This window comes from Papio anubis, unplaced genomic scaffold, assembly GCF_008728515.1.
Source record: "Papio anubis isolate 15944 unplaced genomic scaffold, Panubis1.0 scaffold1612, whole genome shotgun sequence".
NCBI lineage: Eukaryota > Metazoa > Chordata > Mammalia > Primates > Cercopithecidae > Papio > Papio anubis.
The window spans coordinates 1-13,273 of NW_022161594.1; the positions used below are offsets into that span (position 1 = coordinate 1).

The following is a 13,273-nucleotide window of genomic DNA, read 5'->3' on the forward strand; positions in this document are numbered from 1 at the left end:
TAGCAAACTATCACAAGAACACAAAACCAAACACCGCATGTTCTCACACATAGGTGGGAACTGAACAATGAGATCACTTGGACTCAGGAAGGGGAACATCACACCCCGGGGCCTATCATGGGGAGGGGGGAGGGGGGAGGGATTGCATTGGGAGTTATACGTGATGTAAATGACGAGTTGATGGGTGCTGACGAGTTGATGGTTGCAGCACACCAACATGGCACAAGTATACATCTGTAACAAACCTGCACCTTATGCACATGTACCCTAGAACTCAAAGTACAATAATAATATAAATAAATAAATACATAAATAAGATAAACAGCAAAAAAAAAACCAAAAAAAAACATATGATAATTTCAACAGATGCTGGAAAAACATCTGATAAAATTCACTATTGCTTCACAATAAAAACAATCAACAAACTGGATATGGAAGGAATATACCTCAATATAATAAAATTCATATATAACAGGCCCACAGCTGGTATTATAATGAATGAGTAGAAACTGAAAACCTTTCCTTTAAGATCTGGAACACAACAAGGATGCCCACTGTCACCACTGTAATTTAACACAGTACTGGAAGTCCTATCTAGAGCAATCAAAAAACAGAAAGATATAAAGGGCATCCAAATTGAAAGGAAGAAGTCAAATTATCCTTGTTTACTGATGATGTAAACTTATATTTGGAAAAACCTAAAGACTCCACAGGAAAACTAGTAGAACAGATAAACAAGTAAAGTTGCAGGATACAAAATCAGCACACAAAAATCAGTAACAATTCTATATGCCAACAATGAAAAATGTGAGAAAGAAATCCAAAAATGTAATCCCATTTGCAATAGCCAATACCTTGGAATTAACCAAAATTAAATACTTTGGAATTAACCAAAGAAGTGAATGATCTCTATTATAAAAACTATAAAACACTGATGAAGAAAGTTGAAGAGGACACCAAAAAAAATGGAAAAATATTGTATGTTCATAGGTTGGAAGAATCAATGTTGTTAAAATGTCCATGCTATCCAAAGCAATCTACAGATTCAATGCAATCTCTATCAAAATATCAATGACATTCTTCAAATAGAGAAGAAAGTTCTAAAATGTATATGGAACCACAAAAAGACCCAGAATAATCAAAGCTATCCTAAGCAAAAGGAATAAAACTGGAGGAATCACATTACATGACTTCAAATTATACTACAGAACTATAGTAAACAAAACAACATGGTACTGGCATAAAAACAGACACATAAGCCAATGGAACAGAATACAGAGCCCAGAATCAAATCCACACACCTACAGTGAACTCATTTTTGAAAAAGGTGTCAAGAACATACGGTAAGGGAAAAGGCAGTCTCTTCAATAATTCTTGCTGGGAAAACTGGATATCCATATGCAAAAAAATGAAACTAGAATGCTATCTCTCATCATATACAAAAATCAAACCAAAATGAATTAAAGGCTTAAACCTAAGACCTCAAACTATGAAACTACTACAAGAAAACATTGGGGCAAATCTCCAGGACATTGTTCTGGACAAAGATTTCTTGAGCAATACCTCACAAGCACAGGCCAAAGTAAATATAGACGAATGGGATTACATAAAGTTAAAAAGCTTCTGCACAAAAAGAATGCAATTAACAAAGTGAAGAGAGAACCCATAGAATGGGAGAAAATATTTGCAGTATTTCTCTGACAATGGATAATCACCAGAACATATAAGGAGCTCAAATAACTCTACAGGGAAAAAAAAAAAAAAGAAAAGAAAACTAATAATCCAATCAAAAAAGGCATAAGATTTGAATAGATATTTCTCGAAGGAAGACATACAAATAACAAATACGCATATGAAAAGGTGTCCAACATCACTGATCATCAGAGAAATGAAAATCAAAACTATAATGAGATATCATCTCAACCCAGTTAAAGTGGCTTGTATCCAAAAGACAGGCAATAATATAATATAATAATTATAATAACAAATACTTATAGTAATATAGTAACTATAATACAAATATATATTATTATTATAACAATATAATTATACATATTATTATAAATAATAAACATGAAGAAAAGGGAACCCTTGTATGCTGTTGGTAGGAATGTAAGTTATTAAAACTTCCATGGAGAACAGTTTGGAGGTTTCTCAAAACCCTAAAAATTGAGCTACTCTGTGTTCCATCTCACTGCCGAATATGTACCCAAAAGAAAGAAAATTGGTATATCAGAGATATCTGTCCTCCTATGTTTGCTACAACACTATTTACAACTAAGATTTGGAAGCAACTTAAGTGTCCATCAACAGACGAATGGATAAAGAAAATGTGGTACCTATGTGTATATATACCACATATACACATAGGTACCACATTTGGCACATATGATGCTAATATTCAGCCATATAAAGAATGATATCCAGTCACTTGCAACAACAAATGGATTGAACAGGAGATCATTATGTTAAGTGAAATAAGTCAACCACAGGAAGACAAACATAATATGTTCTCACATATTTGTGGGATCTAAAAATCAAACCAATTGAACTCGTGGACATAGAGAGTAGGAAGATGGATACCAGAGGCTAGGAAGGATAGTAGAGGGTTGAGGTGGGAGATGGAGATGGTAAATGGGTATAAAAACATAGAAAGAATGAATAAGACCTACTATTTGACAGCACAATTGGATGACTATAGTCAATAATAACTTAATTTTATATTTTAAAATTAAAAGTGTAATTGAATTGTTTATAACTGAAAGGATGAATGCTTGAGGGGGTGATGTGCTTATTCCACATTGTGTGCCAGCATCAAAACCTCTGGTTTACCTTGTAAATATATACACATATTATGTACCCATAAAAACTTTTTAAAAACCAAAATCTTTGGCCTCAAGTTGGTCATAATAGTCATATAAGGTGTTTTAAATTTTACATCTCTGGTATATGCTCTCCTTTTTGTTCATAATATTGAGCATCTGAGACTGCTTTATTATTGACTGATCTTTATTATTATTGATTATTTACTGATTATTATTGACTAGAAACTAAGCTATTTCATTATACTACTCAGCTCAGCTTCATTTTCATTATTCCTTTATTTTCTATCATATTAATCTATGCTCTGTCTTTGTTGTCACTATCTTTTCTCCTTTTTGGATTTATTCAATTATTCTTTTTCTAACTTCTTAAGATGGACTATGTTTCTCTTCTAACATAAGCATCTGCAATTATAAATTTCCCTTTAAGAAGCCTTTTCATATCATCCCATATGTTTTACATGTAATATTTTTAGTTATAGTTGTTATGAGTACTTATGGTTTTCATTATGATTTCTATTTTCACCATAAATTATTTGAAATTGTGTATGCTTTCTTAATTTTATTTTTTACTTTTAACTTCATTGCATAAATATCAGATAATGTAGTCATAATAACTTTATATAAGTTACTAAGATCTGCTTTTGGCTTGATTTGTGGTCAGTTTCTATATATGTTCTACTCTGTTCTCTAAATCGGGAGGTGTTGTGTTTTAAAATATTTTTTAAAAGCTTGCTATCTATGCCATTAACATTTTTGTCTTTACTGATTTTTGACCACTGGTTCTATCCATAATGAGAAACTATGTTTATCAATAGTGGAGAGAAGTAGATTGATGTCTCCCAGTAGTAAAGATCTGTCCTCTTCTTTCTGTACTATTATCCATTTTTGCCAATTTTTTTATTTTAGTAAAATATATATAAAATAAAATTAGCCATTTTAACTATATATATAGAGCATATTTCCACATATAATATATGTATATGATTCAAGGGTATTAATTGCATTCACAACGTTGTGCAACTATCAATGACAGAATTCAGCTTTTAGATGAATAGGCTGGTTCTTTCAGAAACCATCAGAGTACCATGTCCCTGATCAGAAACAGCTGAAAATTTTATTTTAGTAATTCTGAATAGTAAATAGATTTTCTGCTGTTTGTCTGTAATGATTTACGATGGAGACAACTGTGTTTAGGTAGCAAGTTTTCAGTCCTGTGACACATTTAGTTAAGATTAGGTTTCAGGACCCCTAAGTATACTGATCCCCGTCAAACAAAGCCTTTGTGGGAAGGTATGCTCATGATTTTCTATTTTTCAAACAGAGCACCAAATACTTTGTTTCGAACTCATGAAACCCAGATCTACCTGTGCACTTATTTGATGGACTAGGTATTCTGGAGAATTTTTTGAAAATCCATATTCACCCTCAAAAAGACAACAATCCTGTTGAAGAAATAACATGTATACATACCAAAGGATCATCTTGGTGTGAAAGGTATGGTGTTTGGGGTCAAAGATATAATATCCAAATCCCAGCTCTGCCATCTGCATTCTGTATGTAATTATAGGACAAATACATTAACTGTTGGATCCCTTTAAATCATGCAAAAACAAACATCATACTTAAATTACTGGTTTGTTCAGAGGATTAATAAAAAGAAATCTGTGAAAACCAAATGCCTTGCATTTACCATATCCACTTAAATATTATTTGATTCATCATATCTCAGGTTTTATGAGACCTTAAATGAGATCTAATTCAACATTCAATATTTGGATCTTCTCTGTAATTTTCCCAAGTCATGGTTGCCTACATTCTGCTTGGCTATATCCAGTGATAATGACTAAGGCAGTCCATTTCATGTAATTAATTACTTAAATATATGGCATAAGAGTTCCTGGTTTTTATTTTTATTGTTTTTGTTTTATTTTGGTATTCAGGTATAGGTGTCTGACTAATGACATATATGTCACACTAACATATATAATGACAGATAATGACACACTAACACTGAGGAGTGAGGTATTGGCTAGAAATTCCCTTTTGGCTCTCTCTCACATGCTAAGATACTATCACAAAACCAACGACGCAGTGGGTTCTCCAGCACACATTATAGCCTGAGAATGGAAAGTTGCCTGAGCTCCAATCTTGGGCAGGTATATAAAATTGCAGTAGAAAAATGTATAAAGCCTGAGAAGGAATGGTGAGAGTGAAGAGAGGCAACAAGGTGAGAGTAGTGTCATGGAAAATCAAAGAGAAGTTTCAAAAGAGGATATTTTTAGTGGCATCAAAGGCCACTGAGATATTATTCTAAAACACATTCTAACTAAAAACCAGATTCAGTCTCCATGAGATCATTAGTGAAGTGGTGGGAATTGAGAGGGAGTGAGTTTTGAAGCCAGAGCATGAAGACAAAAAGCAGAAGCTCTTGGCCTTTACTGGCAGGGGGTGGGATAGGATAGCATTCAGGCAGCACTTCAGAGAGAGAAGTGAATGAACTACAAACTGCAGGGAAGGAAGCAAACAGGGTTGAAAATACTTACAGAAGATTAAATGTCACATGAAGTGAGGTGTTGGTTCTGGAGCAGAGGATAAGTGATGAAATTCAGAGCATGAAAGCCTGGGTTAACCTTAAGGCAAAAAAGGGATGTTCTGCTCTTGCAATGAGAGAAATTGTTGAGATAAAATATGTATTAATCTGTTTCCATCATGTTGATAAAGACATACCAAAGACCAGGTAATTTATAAAGAAAAAGAGGTTTAATAGATTCACAGTTCCACATGACTGGGGAAGTCTCACAATCATGATGCAAGGTGAAAGGCGCATCTTATATGGTGACAAACAAAAGAGAATGAGAACCAAGTAAAAGGGGTTTCTCCTTATAAAACCATCAGATGTTGTGAGACTTATTCATTACCATAAGAACAGTATGGGGGAAACTGCCCCCATGATTCAGTTATCTCCCACCAGGTCCCTCTCACCACATGTGGAATTATGGAAGCTAAAATTCAAGGAGCGATTTGGGTGAGGATACAGCCAAACCAAAGCCAAGAAATTTCATGCTGTTAGTCATGGGTTGGTTGAGAGTTTCTAGGCATCTACTAGTATGTAGACCAGGGCACCAACTGCTGCCAATACTTAGAATTACAAATAGAACCTTCCTGAGGGGTTGCCCCAAAAGGTAAAACTAAAGCTACCAGCTGTAGCAGGCTACAGATGAAGGTCACCCCAGAAGGACTCTTCTCAGGTACTTGAGGTGGGAGGTGCTAATGATACTCACCTCTAAACATTATCTTTTTATTTTTAAGTCAATGTTATCATGCATATTTAAGGGCTACAACATAATAAATAACATACATTTATATAGTAAAATCTTTACTAGAGTAGACCATATTAACATGCTCTTCTTTTCAAATAGTTAACTATTTTTCCTCCCCTATGACAAGAGCAGCTATAATCTACTCATCTAGCAAATTACCCTAATACAATACATTGTTATTAACCAGAGTCATCATGTTTTACATTAATCTCCGGACTTGTTCATCCTACATAGCTTCTACTTTGTATCATTTGACCTACTTCTCCCTTTTTTTTCCCCAAACCCCCAAATGTGGTTTAATGTTCTATCTTTATATATTTGACTCTATTTTGTAAGATTGTACATATAAGTAAAATCATGCAGTATTTTTCTCCGTGTACCTGGTTTATTCTTCTAGGTTCATCCATGTTCTGGCAAATGAAAGAATCATCTCCTTTTTAAGGTTGAATAATATTCTATTATACTATTATACATTACATATGCATAAGAGTTTATTTTTTAACTTTTATTTTAAACTCAGGGGTACATGTACAAGATGCACAGATTTGTTATATAGGTAAACATGTGTCATGGGGTTGGTTTTACAGATTATTTCGTCACCCTGTTATTAAGCCTAGTATCCATTAGTTGTTTTTTATCCTCTCCCTCCTCTCACCCTACACCCCCAATAGCCCCAGTGTTTGTTGCTACCCTCTGTATGTCCATGTGTTTTCATCATTTAGCTCCCACTTATAAGTGAGAAAATGTGGTACTTGATTTTCTGTTTCTGCATTAGTTTGCTAAGGATAATGGCCTCCAGCTGCATCCATGCCCCCCAAAGGATATGACCTCATGCTTTATTATGACTGCATAGTATTCCATGGGGTATATGTACCACATTTTTTTAATCTATCCTAACCTTGATGGGCATTTAGGTTGATTCCATGTCTTTGCTATTGTGAATATTGCTACAATGAACATATGTGTGCATGTGTCTTTACAACACATGGATCATATGTTCCTTTGTGTACATACCCAGTAATGGGATTACTGAGTAGAATGTTATTTCTGTCTTTAGGTCTTTGAGGAATTGCCACACTGTCATCCACAATGGTTGAACTAACTTGCACTCTCACAACAGTGTATCAGCATTCTTTTTCTCTGCAACCTCGCCAGCATCTGTTATTTTTTCACCTTTTAATAGTTGCCATTCTGACTGGTGTGAGATGGTATCAACCAGTAGTTTTGATTTGCATTTCTCTAATGATCAGTGATGTTGAGCTTTTTTTAACATGCTTCTTGGCCGCATGTATGTCTTCTTTTGAAAAGTGTCTGTTCATGTTCTTTTAATCTTGTAAATTTATTTAAGTTCCTCATAGATGTTAGACACTAGACTTTTTTCAGTTGCATAGTTTGCAAAAATTTTCTCCTATTCTGTAGGTTGTATACTCTGTTGATAGTTTTTTGTCAATTTTTGCTTTCATTGCAATTGCTTTTGGCTTCCTCATCGTAAAATCTTTGGACATGTGTATGTCCTAAATGGCATTGCCTAGATTGTCTTCCAGGGTTTTTATAGTTTTAGGTTTTATGCATAAGTCTTTAATCCATCTTGAATTAATTTTTGTGTATGTTTTAAGGAAGGGGTCCAGTTTTACTTTTCTGCTTATGACTAGCCAGTTATCACACAACCATTTATTGAGTACGGAATTATTTCCCCATTGCTTGTTCTCTAAAGGTTTGTTAAATATCAGATAGTTGTAGGTCTGTGGTCTTATTTCTGGGTTCTCTATTCTGTTCCATTGCTCTAGGTGTCTGTTATGTACCAGTACCATGCTATTTGGTTACTGTAGCAGCACAGTGTAGTTTGAAGATAGGTAGTATGATGTCTCCAGGTTTGTTCTTTTTGCTTAGGATTGCCTTGGATATTCAAGCTCTTTTTAGGTTCCATATAAATTTAAAAATTTTTTTTCTACCTCTGTGAAGAATGTCAATAGTAGTTTAATAAGAACAGCATTGCAGATATAAATTGCTTTGGTCAGTATGGCCCTTTTAACAATTAAAATTCTTCCTACCCATGAGTGTGGAATGTTTTCCCATTTGTTTGGTCATCTCTAATTTCTGTGTGTGTGTGTGTGTGTGTGTGTGTGTGTGAGAGAGAGAGAGAGAGAGAGAGAGAGAGAGAGAAAGAGAGAGATACTTTATTTTCCAAGTAATACTGATTCAAAATATTTACACATTTATTATTAAGTCCACAATTAAGCACTCTTATTTGTATGGCTTTAAAAGTTATAGCACAAGATCTTTACATTAAGGATTGGTGGAAAAGATTCCATTTAAAAAATCCTGATAATTACATACATGTTTTTCTCTGTACTTTATTTTAAATACATTAATTTTTAAATGATGCTCATCTTTTTTTCATTTGGTAGTAAAATACTAGTGCAACTTTTCATCAAAATAAAGTTTGCCACAGAGGTAAATAAATTTTCCCAATTGAAATTGGCACTGCAGCTGCCTCTAAATAAAATTTCTTGTCATAACTTGAGTGAAAAAGAACTCGTGGTTGTCATTATAAGCAAAAATATAAAGTATTATAGCATTGGCTACATTCCTCCTTACAACACAAACTCTGAAAAACTGGAGATGTTTTACAGAAGTTTAGCTGGTTTTGAAATGGCACATGGGTGTGGATTTTTTTTCTTCACATTATTGAAATTTTATCACCACTCCTCTCTGTGTTGCAGAGATGGCATCTGTGACTACTGGGAGAGACAAGAAAGTTTGTTCAAGCTAAAGAAAGTCAAAATTTAACTGCACAGTAACAATGCAATGTTCATCATGCAGACTTGTGTTTCCTATATATTCAATTTACTAGCATGCGTTAGAATACATAAACTTGTATTCTAATGATTTAAGTTTTATTTTACAATATGAAAGAAATTTGAAGAAAACATGACCTGGTAAATAGAAAAGGGAAAATTTTTACTACAATGAAAATAGATACAGTCATATGAAGCTATGTAATAAGAATATAATCCACCTAGAAATGTACTTCTCAAAACTCCACTTAATTTATGGAACAGATCCCTCCTCTGTTGCATTGGGCCTGGGGAGGGGAATTAATTTGTTTCAAAAAAAAAAAATTCAGCGCAACAACAAATAGCTTAACTTTGGTCCACTTATCTGTTAGCTTAAGGACAGTCATACTGCCCATAATCCATTCAAAAACCCAAGTAAATTTAAAAATATATTCATGTGTAATTTCACTCTAAAACCGGCATAGCTGTTCTGTCCTCATTCTCTGCCTTTTCAGCTTCAGGATCCACCGTTGGCTTGCTCTCTAATCCTCAGCATCTTCGTGATCTTCCCTGGCAGCCTGAACAGCGTCTAGTTGGCTAGGTTCTCTCTCCTCTTGGGTCATAGATTTCTGGGGTCACATGGTCCAAGTCTGCTTCTAGAAGTTCAGTTTGTACTTCCACTGGCATCTGATTTATCCATTCAACATGAAGCTTCTCTACATGTACTTCAGTACCTTCTTCAGTCTGAATTCGACCCACTTCTAGATAACTTATTTGGACCTGCTCTGGAAGCACACTCAGGTATGAACCAAGTACCTGGCTGTCCTGGAGCACATCTGGATGGACATGTTCCACAGTCACTTGTGCTGAATCCACCTGGACCTGAAGCAATGGTAGCACACACACCTTCCCAATTTGTTCTATAATAGTCATTGATGTCACAGGTTCACTTTGCATGTAAGTTTCTACTGAAAGAACTTCTTCCATTACTAGATACTCTGAAATATTGTATCACTGAGGTACCTCATTAATTGATTTCCTTGCATTAACCGCAAGTCACATAAAGAACAATGGTTGGGTTTACATCCAATTTGTATTATGAAGTGATCTTTGAACTGGGCCCAGCTGTTAAACACACTGTTACAGACGTGGCATTCACAGAGCTTCTTTCTTCCTTTTTGCCCCTACTCCAGTTTGGCATGCAGTGAGGTGACATTTGAGGGTGCTATTTCTAGCAAATCTTTCATGATAATTTGGACACTCAAAAGGTTTTTCACCTGTATATTTTTCTAAGATGTTCTTTAAGATTTCCAAAACAGTCAAACTGCTTCTCACAGTACTGACATACATACACTTTTTTCCCACTTCTTTGCTTCTTAGTGACTCCACCTTCTTCAAGGTGGTAACAATTTAGGCGCTGTTTCCATGTGCATACCTTTCATTGCATATTTCACACTTGAAACTCTTAGATGAGTGTGATTTCATGTATTCCTTCAAATGATAAAACCATTTAAATGAACCATTACATTTCTCACAATGGAACAAGTCCTTCACATGTGACAACTGAAGTTCCACAGTTTCAATACTTTCTACCTGTATGCTTACGGGGTCAGATGCATGGCCATCTTCTTCTTTAATCTGCCCTTTTCTGTCACCTTGGTGATACTTGCTGGTAATATCTGCCAACAGTGCTAGAGCAGAATCTTTAGAGGAACTTGTGTTCTGTATGTACTTTATGGATGCTTGGCAGAATCCACTTCCTCTAATGTTTTGATACCTTCATCTTCCATTTCAATTGTGCCTTCAGCAATCTCTACCTCAATTTCAATAGGTTCTGATTCTGCAGATGGCAATGATTCTGTGATAACATTTGAAGTTGCTGCGATCTTCCTTTTTTTTGGCCACCTTTTTCCCTATGGGATTTTCCTCTAATGGAGTTGAGTTTTCTTTGTTCCTGACTTCAAGGGCTTTCATAATGAAGCAGGAAATTTTGCCTGACCCCTTCATGGGTGGGAACTGGTGTGCAGGTGCTGGGGCTAGCCGGCCACTTCGGCACCAGCTGGGGCAAACTCTACTCATTGGAACCTGTTGCACTCAACCTGCCATGGGAGGGAGCATGCAGGTGAGCGAGTGCAGGAGACAGGGCAAGTGCTTTTGGGTGCTGGCAGGAGCAAAACTCCATGTGGGTCCTGTGGACTGCATCCCTGGCTGGACCCTCCATCCCCGGCTGGATTCCTCTCTAAAGCAAAGCCATGAAGCCATCCCTCTGAAGTCAAGCTGCTTCTCTCTGATGTCAAACCAGTCTCTGACGTCCACCTGCTTCTTCTCTTCTCTGCTCTCAGCTAGTGGAGCCTGGGGTTTTTAGACGCACAGGATGGGGGTGGGGCAGGGCATGGTTGACTTTGGAAAAGACAACATTCGAGTGGGAAACCAGGAAGGCATGCTCTCACTTTGGACTGCTGTCACAGGCTTGAGTGTGGGACCCTTGTCAGGGACCTGCCCTCCTTTACCCAGAATTCCCCTGCCTCCTGTCCCTATCGATAACTTCTAGCATTTGTAGAACTCTGCTGCTTTCCATACATCATTGACTTCTTCTCCTGTATCAATTATTTTGCTGTATATGTGAACTGAATTAAATTACAAAAGGTCATTTTACCAACACATTCTGTCTCCACCAAAGGTTTCTGAGTAAATTGAAAGAATTTATAGAACTTACTGCAAGCAGTCAAAAGAGACTTGTGATCCTTAAAATGGTGTCTGTTGACAATCAGGATAATGTCAGTAAACCAGTCCTGATCTTGCTTTTTATTCAGTCAGTCAGTCGAGGATCATCTTATGATTTCAGGAAACTTTTGAAGGCATTTCATCCTCTCTTCAACCTCCATGGCCATCAGGTTGCCCTAGTCCATGGTCTGTCCTCCTTCTGAGGCAGTAAATTTTCCCTGACATTTTTGCAGACAGGAACTAGAGTGTGGGTCCTGGGGCTAGCTGGCCTCTTTGGGACCGGCTAGGACTAACTTCACTCACTCAAACCTGTTGTGCTCAACCCCTTAGAGGAGGAAGCATGCAGGTGAGCTGGTGCAGGAGCTGGGATGAGTGCTTTTGGGTGCTGGCAGGAGCAAAATTCTGTGCAGCCCCAACAGTACCATCTAGGGTGGCGTACCTGCCACCCCCAAAGCCCCTGAGGGCATATGTTACAGTGCTCTTTTAGCTTTGCCATTCACGGTATAACACCTCAGTGGGGCCTTTGCCTTTTCACATAAGATGGTTGCTCTCCACCAGCAAGGGCAGAGGGTCATTGTGACAGCTATCATCCACACCCATGGCACCTGAGCTCTTGTTTGGCATCCAGGAAAAATCAGGTCATCTGGGCAAATTGAAGAAAGGTGAATACAGAGGAATTTTTCCTGATAAAAGTGGCTCTCAGTGGGAAGGGGATGTGAAAAGGGAATGGAGTGAGAAGATGATTTTCCAGGGAGGACTGGACTCCTCTCCAAAGCAATGCTGTCAAGTCATCCCTCTGAAGTCAAGCCGCTTCTCTCTGAGGTCAAACCGTAGTCTCCGATGTCCAGCAGATTCTCCTCTTCTCCACTCTGGCTGGGGGATTTTATGGGCACAGATTTGGGGGCAGGGCAGGTCATGGGTGGTTTTGGAAAAGGCAACATTTGATCCCAAAAACAGGAATGCATGTTCTCAATTTGGGCTGCTGTTCCAGGCTTGAGGGTGGGACTCTTACCAAGGACCCATCCTTTTCTACCCAGTATTTCTCTGCCTCCTGTCCCTATCACTTCCTCTCCTCAAAGCCTCTCATTCCATGCTTTCCCTTCTCAGGACATAATGTACCCCACAACATTCCCTACCCCTCCATTTCCCTACAAGAACCAGGGTTCTCCCTCTTCTCTGGCGTTTCTGGTGCATGTGTGCTCAGTTGGACACCTGGGTGGCCACAGTACCACTAATTTCTTTGAGCAGTGGTTTGTAGCTCTTCTTGTAGAGATCTTTCACTTCCCTTGTTAGCTGTAATTGTGACACGATTTGTTTGTGATTTGGCTGTCAGCTTAACTGTTGATGGTGTGCAGGAAAGTTAGCAATTTTTGCACATTGATTCTGTATCCTGAGGCTTTGCTATACTTGCTTATCAACTTAAGAAGCTTTTGGGCTGAGATGATGGAATTTTGTAGATATAGGATCATGTCATCTGCAGAGATAGTTTGACTTCCTCTCTTCCTATTTGAATGCCTTTATTTCTTTCTCTTGATTGATTGCTCTGGCCAGAAATTCCAATACAATGTTGAATGGGAGTGGTGAGAAAGGGCATCCTTGCCTTGTGCCTGTTTTCAAGGGGAGTGCT

At 37.2% G+C, this 13,273-nt stretch overlaps 1 pseudogene; it reads right to left on the bottom strand.

The window, feature by feature from the left end:
• Nucleotides 1-8,313: 8,313 nt before the first annotated feature.
• LOC110742317 lies at nucleotides 8,314-13,105 on the bottom strand (annotated as a pseudogene).
• Nucleotides 13,106-13,273: the final 168 nt, after the last annotated feature.